The sequence below is a fragment of the Crotalus tigris genome, unplaced genomic scaffold, assembly GCF_016545835.1.
Source record: "Crotalus tigris isolate CLP2741 ecotype Arizona unplaced genomic scaffold, ASM1654583v1 scf7180000017887.1893490, whole genome shotgun sequence".
NCBI classification, from domain to species: domain Eukaryota; kingdom Metazoa; phylum Chordata; class Lepidosauria; order Squamata; family Viperidae; genus Crotalus; species Crotalus tigris.
Genome location: NW_024096704.1, coordinates 1,261,433 through 1,267,647, shown reverse-complemented (window position 1 = coordinate 1,267,647; position 6,215 = coordinate 1,261,433). Strand labels below are relative to the sequence as shown.

The following is a 6,215-nucleotide window of genomic DNA, read 5'->3' as shown; positions in this document are numbered from 1 at the left end:
GGGGGAATCCTTTTCTGATTCCCCACTCCATCCAAGCCAATCCAGCAATGGAACAGTTTGCCTCCAGATGTTGTGGAAGCTTCATCACTAGAAGCTTTCAAGAAGAGACTGGACTGCCATCTGTCAGAAATGGTGTAGAGTTTCCTGCTTGTGTGGGAAGATCCCTACAAGATCCCTTCCAACTCTATTATTCTAGTTCTAATTCTCAAACCTTTTGAATGGATCCCTCAACTCTCTGTAGCAGTTGAAAAAGGCATATTAAGTTATTGCTGTGGGATATTATAGAGAATGGAAAAATGTATGTAGCACAGAGCTGAATTGGGTTCTAATTCTCCTGTCAACCTCCAACTGAAAAGCCCAACCAAAGCAAAACACCGGAGCCATTGCATTCTCTAATGTATTCTTTATTGAGCAGAAACAAACCGGCAGGGTTAAAGGAAAGCTAGCTCTGAGGAAATGGCGGGAAGCAGTTAATTAAAATGATGGAACTTTCCTTCCCCTCTCTGACACATTTGGGTCACATTGTCCAGTACATTGTTCAGTAAGTATTATGAGAAGAAACTTTGGTTTGCCAAAATAACTCTTCAACAGCTCCGGCTCTCACACTGATAAGGACACCTGTGGATTCAAAATTCTCCCCTCTCTTCTTCCCGCACTGTTGGCAAGTTAGAAGTATGTCGCAGTCCTAAAGACCGTAGGGTTTGTAGCTTGACATTCCCCTTACATGCATACTGAATTGCCTGCAATAATAAAATCAAAGAAACATGGAGGAATTGAGATCAGCTACCAGAAGATTATATATCAGAATTTGAATCCAATCAAGAAAGCTGGGTTTGCATAATATGCATAGTTAAAATGTGCTTGGTTTATAGTTCAGTGTACTCACCAAATCAGGTCAGTTAAGTATAGGTTTTATCAGATCACAGCTGTGGAACTCTGGACAACCATTAGATGACAACAAAAAATTAAGACTTTTCTGCATGCCTTTCCTGCAATGGTTGAGAATTTAGAGGCAACAACAGTAGTATTGTGGTTAGTTCATGCTTCAGTGTGTTTGGTATGCCCTGGCAACTAGATTAATGCAGTAAACCATGGTTAAATCTGGTTTAACATTCTGTACAAACACATCCAGTGAGACAAATTCCTAGGGAATCTTTATAGAGAATTGTAATTGTAATGTGTAAAACATTACATAGCTATAATCTGTATTTGAAGAAAGCAGCTAGAATTAGCAAACATATTCACCATCCTATCTCATCCTCTAAATCATGGGTGTCAAACTCGATCGCCTCACATGATATATTGTGACGTATTGCAACATTTTTTGCCTTTGTGGACCCAGGGGTGGGCATGGCCTGCATGTGACACATCTGGCCAGCAGGCTGCCAGTTTGACACCCCTACTCTAAATTCTCCATTATTCCTACCCATATGATATTATCTCTAGTTGATCACTTCCTTGAGCTGACACCTCCCATTTGTGCTCATATTTTAAAAGCTCTGCAGCTGGTCTACTTGCTTTTCCTGACTGCACCAATGATAATATTTTAAGTTGATTTTTACTAAAAAAAACCTATGCTAGAAATTAAAATTGTTAATTTAAATTTTAAGAAGGTTGGACACAAAGTCTAATGTTCTTGTCCTACAATTTTCTTAAGTATAATTTTTTTAAAAAAAATATAATGGGAGGGCAATAACCAAATAGCTAAAAATGAAATAATCCAGATTATGTTTAAACTGAATCTTGATGATAGCTAACATCAGTTCTGGTTAGGCAAATATTAAAACTCATTGACTTAGAGCAAGAGTGTCAACTGCTGGCCCACGGGCCGGTTTCATCATAGGGAGGCTGTGCCCACCCCAGCTCCCACTATGTGAAAAAAGTCGTGATATATCACGACACGTCATGTGTCGTGACGAGTTTGACACCCATGACTTAAAGTATGGATATTATCTAACATTGTATAAATATATATATTTTTTGTTTTCATAACATAAACCAGAATTGAAAATCAATAAAGTTTCATTTAAAATTCTGTTTTGTCTTAAGTGGAAATAGAGGCTAGTCCAAATCTGAGCAGGACACTTAACTTTAATAAAGCTGGTTAAAAAGTGATGTAGAGTTTGAGATAAAATGGTGGTATACTCATCTCCATTAGCTTATCTATTAGTGATTGCAAGTATTTTAGTGACTAAGAGCTCTTCCTTATCACAGTTGTTGCCTACAAGAAAATGTGTAAAATATCTCCCGTGTGAAATTTAGCACAATGTTTTCTAGAAGACACGAATGTGAAAAGATACCAGTATGAAGCTTGAACACACCATGTATTTAAGCCTCATGAGTTCAGGTTGAATGCCTGTAGAGACCTTGAATGCTGCATGTTTCCATCTGAGATATGTTCTCTCAAGAACTGCAATCCTATTTCCTCTGGTATGTACTGTAAGGAAGCAGGATGAATCAGCAATGTGTAGCTGCTGACAGGCAACTGAAAGTGAAATATATTAATAATCAGTATATTTGAGGACAAAGGGAACCAAAGCTACTAATAGGCTTTTCAATTCTAAGAGCAAATGTGCGTACAATAGTAAAAAGCAGTGTTTGTACAAATCACAAAGCTGCAGAGCATATTAATAAGAGTGCTTTGTCATTTTAACCCCTAATACACTCAAGCTCTTTAATCATGTTTGTGGTTTACCATGTTATCCAAAGCCAAAATGGTCATCAGAATTTTCAGATACTATTAAATCTTTGATATCAATTCTCTTTATATGCTTTAGTAATGTGAAATAGTATATTTGTACATCTAAAACTATTTTGTCTGTTCAAATCCTAAATTCAACAGGAAGATCAGATATCTAGGTCTGCCATTAATCAACATTTTGGACATAAAGAAGCAAGTACATTAAAAGAATAATAATGACAACTTCATTACAATTTATTGCCCCTTAATGGTGCTCAAAATCTGTTGCCTGAGTTAGCTATATTTTAAATATTTGTTATATAAGTAAAGGTACATTATCTTAATAGTACATGCTCATTCCAACTATGTATGAATCTCCTATAATTATCTTAATGTGTGTGTTAACACTGGAATGCAAATCCATTTTTATCATTTCCAGATATGTCAATGTTTGACTTCTACATTAATTTTGAATTATATATCAAGAACCTACCAACTATTCACTGGGAGCCTTGCTATGGAAACATAGGTTGTGCTTTAAAAATAAGTCATACAACTATTAATTTATTTTATGTAAATTAAGAATCATGATATATTACATTCTTAAAATATAGTATACAAAACTAATATTTTTGTATGGAGAGCAAATGAAATTATACATAAATAACTAATGACCAAATAAATAATTTTACCCATCTTTTAAAAATCCAGGAAAACAATTTGATGTAATATCTTCAGAAAAACAACAGTGGCAACAAAAACTTTTATAAAAGTCTTGGGACATAGTAAAAAAAAAATCAATTTTATTACATCATATAAGGTTTCCTGAATTTTAACTTAGAAAGAGTAAGGTCCTCAAAATTTTATGTGATAAAGAATTGGTTTGCCTTCAAAGTAACACAGAACTCTTAACAATTTTGCTGCAAAATACAAATAAAGGAGACTCTGACGGAATAATAAAACATAAAGGTCACATTTACAGATGTTCATTTTCTTGGCAATACTATATTAGCCATAATTGTGACTAGTATTATAACAAAAGATATATACATGCAAAAGTATGTCAGAGTGTTAATGTGAAATGGTGAAATGTTTCGCTGTATTAGTATATATATATATATATATATATATATATATATATATATATATATATATATATATAAAATTTTTATTTATCAAATTTCTATACCACTTATCTAACCAGTACAGTGACTTTGGGCAGCTATAACAGATTATGTGGCAGGAATAATTAATTATAAATAATATAGTAATAAAAACAAGAAATGGAAAACAAATTATGTTAAATATTCTAAAATTTCTTCCATCTTATAGCTGGTAAGTTATAAGATTTCTAGAGGGGCTCTATAATTTGTGTAAATCATAGGTACTGTATTTATAGGAAGAGTGGTCTTTAATTTCAATTGATTTCAAATCATTTAGTGTACTTGAGTTAAACTACCGTATGTATTTCTACTTAATCATATTCTATTTTTTAAAAAAAGATGTAAATGGGTTGACTGTCAAATTCATACAACTTTACAAATACTTTTGATACCTATTAAGAGTGTGATATTTTCCTAATTTATAAAATATATGCCTTGTACAGCAATTAGATTGTAACCCAGTGTGTCAGATTTCATCAATACTGTTCACAGTTGGGATTATTGGAGTTGAATTTCATCACAAATGAAAGGTACCAGATTGGGAAAAACTGCATATACATACTATAACTACCATAATTATAGTGGCTGAGATTTATGGCTATTATACAAATGGAAAGTGCCAGATTGGGGAGCTGAAATCAAGCATAATGGCTTTGTTTTCATGACATCATTAATGTAATATCTGACATAACTCAATTCATCCTTCCTGCAGTGGTGAAGTAAAAGAGATAAGAATTCATACATACTTTGAAGGAGTATCTGTATTCAATTTACACAGTAGTTTATAGTTTCAGTGTAGAAAACTATAGTAATAGATCCTGCCGAAGTAACTTTGAGTGTATTTATAAAAATTGGCATTGAAAACTTTTATTGATTTTGGATGGGCTGTTTTATGAAAAGAACACAAATCATCCATTTTAAAATAAACAAGACAGTAGAAAAGTTCATGAGAATATTTATGAGCACCAAAATATCTGAATCCAAGCTTGACATAACAGAGGATTTTATTTATTTATTTATTTATTTTTTCTTAGCATGTATATATTGCCCAATTAAAATTATGTAATAATTTAGTCTAAAGCATTAAAACAGAAAAATCAATACAAAAATAATATAGCAGAATCCAATATCCTGGGATATGTATATTTTCCTTCATTTATAAGAATAATATAAAATGAAGACTAGATACCAGAATAAAACTCATAGCAAAGTAACAATAATAGTAGAAGAAAACCCCAAATTAAAAGTAAATACAGTGGAACCTTGGCACTCATCGTTAATTGGTTCGGGGAGGTGCGATGAGTACCAAGCACATTTTTCCCATAAGGAATAATGTAATGAGTCACAAGGCAGCCAACACAAGTTCTAATTTGAGCTTTGAGTGCCAAACAAACGATCAGTACCAGGACAAAATGTTCATGTCACAATGCCTTGAGCACCAAATGAATTTCAAAGCAGCTGAGTGCCAAAGTAACACTTTAACTGGTATGGAGAGATGTGGTTTTGATACTGGCCCTATGAAGACCATAATATGAACACCATGTGAATCTCTCTGTAGAGGTTGCTTTATACATCTAATATGGCTAATACCAAAACCTCATGGGAAGGCACATACTGCATCAATCTGTCCCTGTTAACTTGCAGTCTCTTTGAGACTAATTTCCAGAATATTTTATCAAATTAAGTTACTGATATTTTAAATTAAGTATTGATAATTGACATATCAAGTGAGTATTGTTAATAAAGTATTTCTTTTACTTTGCTATGTATATATTTCTTGGATATTTCTGCAATAATTAGAATTACACATGATGATTTATGGAAGTTTTATGCATCTGGAACTGGGGAAGGCTCACAGATTGCAAATGCACCCAATAATGAACACATAAATACAGGGAAGAACAGATTATGTTATGTTTCTCAGGGATTCCAGTGAACCTATTCAAATACACTGTCTATTGGAAACAACCAAGACCTAGAAGTTTTAATGAAGGAAATCTAATATGATTAGTAGCCATTACTAAAATCTGTTGGGATGAAACTGATAAGTGGAATGCAAGAATTGAACCTTACATACACTTCAAATGTAACTTATTTGAAAGGAGTAGATGAGATGGAAAATGGAGAAGAAGTAGCATTAAATGTGAAGGAAGCACACAAAAGCAATATTTTGGTAAAATCCATTAGAGTTTCTGCTGAAGTATTTTTCAAAATTGAAAAGCTGCTCTGAATGTGAAGTAGGGGGAGGGAGATAACAACAACAACAACAATAAAGTTGGAAGGGATCTTAGAGATCATCTAGTCCAACCCCCTGCTCAGGCAGGAAACCCTATACCATTTCAGACAAATGGCTGTCCAGTCTCTTCTTAAAA

The 6,215-nt window shown here is 33.3% G+C and overlaps 1 long non-coding RNA gene across 3 annotated transcripts in view; it reads right to left on the bottom strand.

The window, feature by feature from the left end:
* Positions 1-388: 388 nt before the first annotated feature.
* LOC120308248 overlaps positions 389-6,215 on the bottom strand; it is a 45,921-nt gene continuing 40,094 nt past the window's right edge. For 2 of the 3 annotated variants that reach the window (XR_005556806.1, XR_005556804.1), the window contains exons 2-3: positions 887-2,485; positions 389-740 (exon numbers count right to left, since the gene is read on the bottom strand). This is a non-coding gene — a long non-coding RNA (uncharacterized LOC120308248). The remainder of the gene's footprint in view (positions 741-886; positions 2,486-6,215) is intronic. The other variant, XR_005556805.1, reaches the window with a different exon arrangement.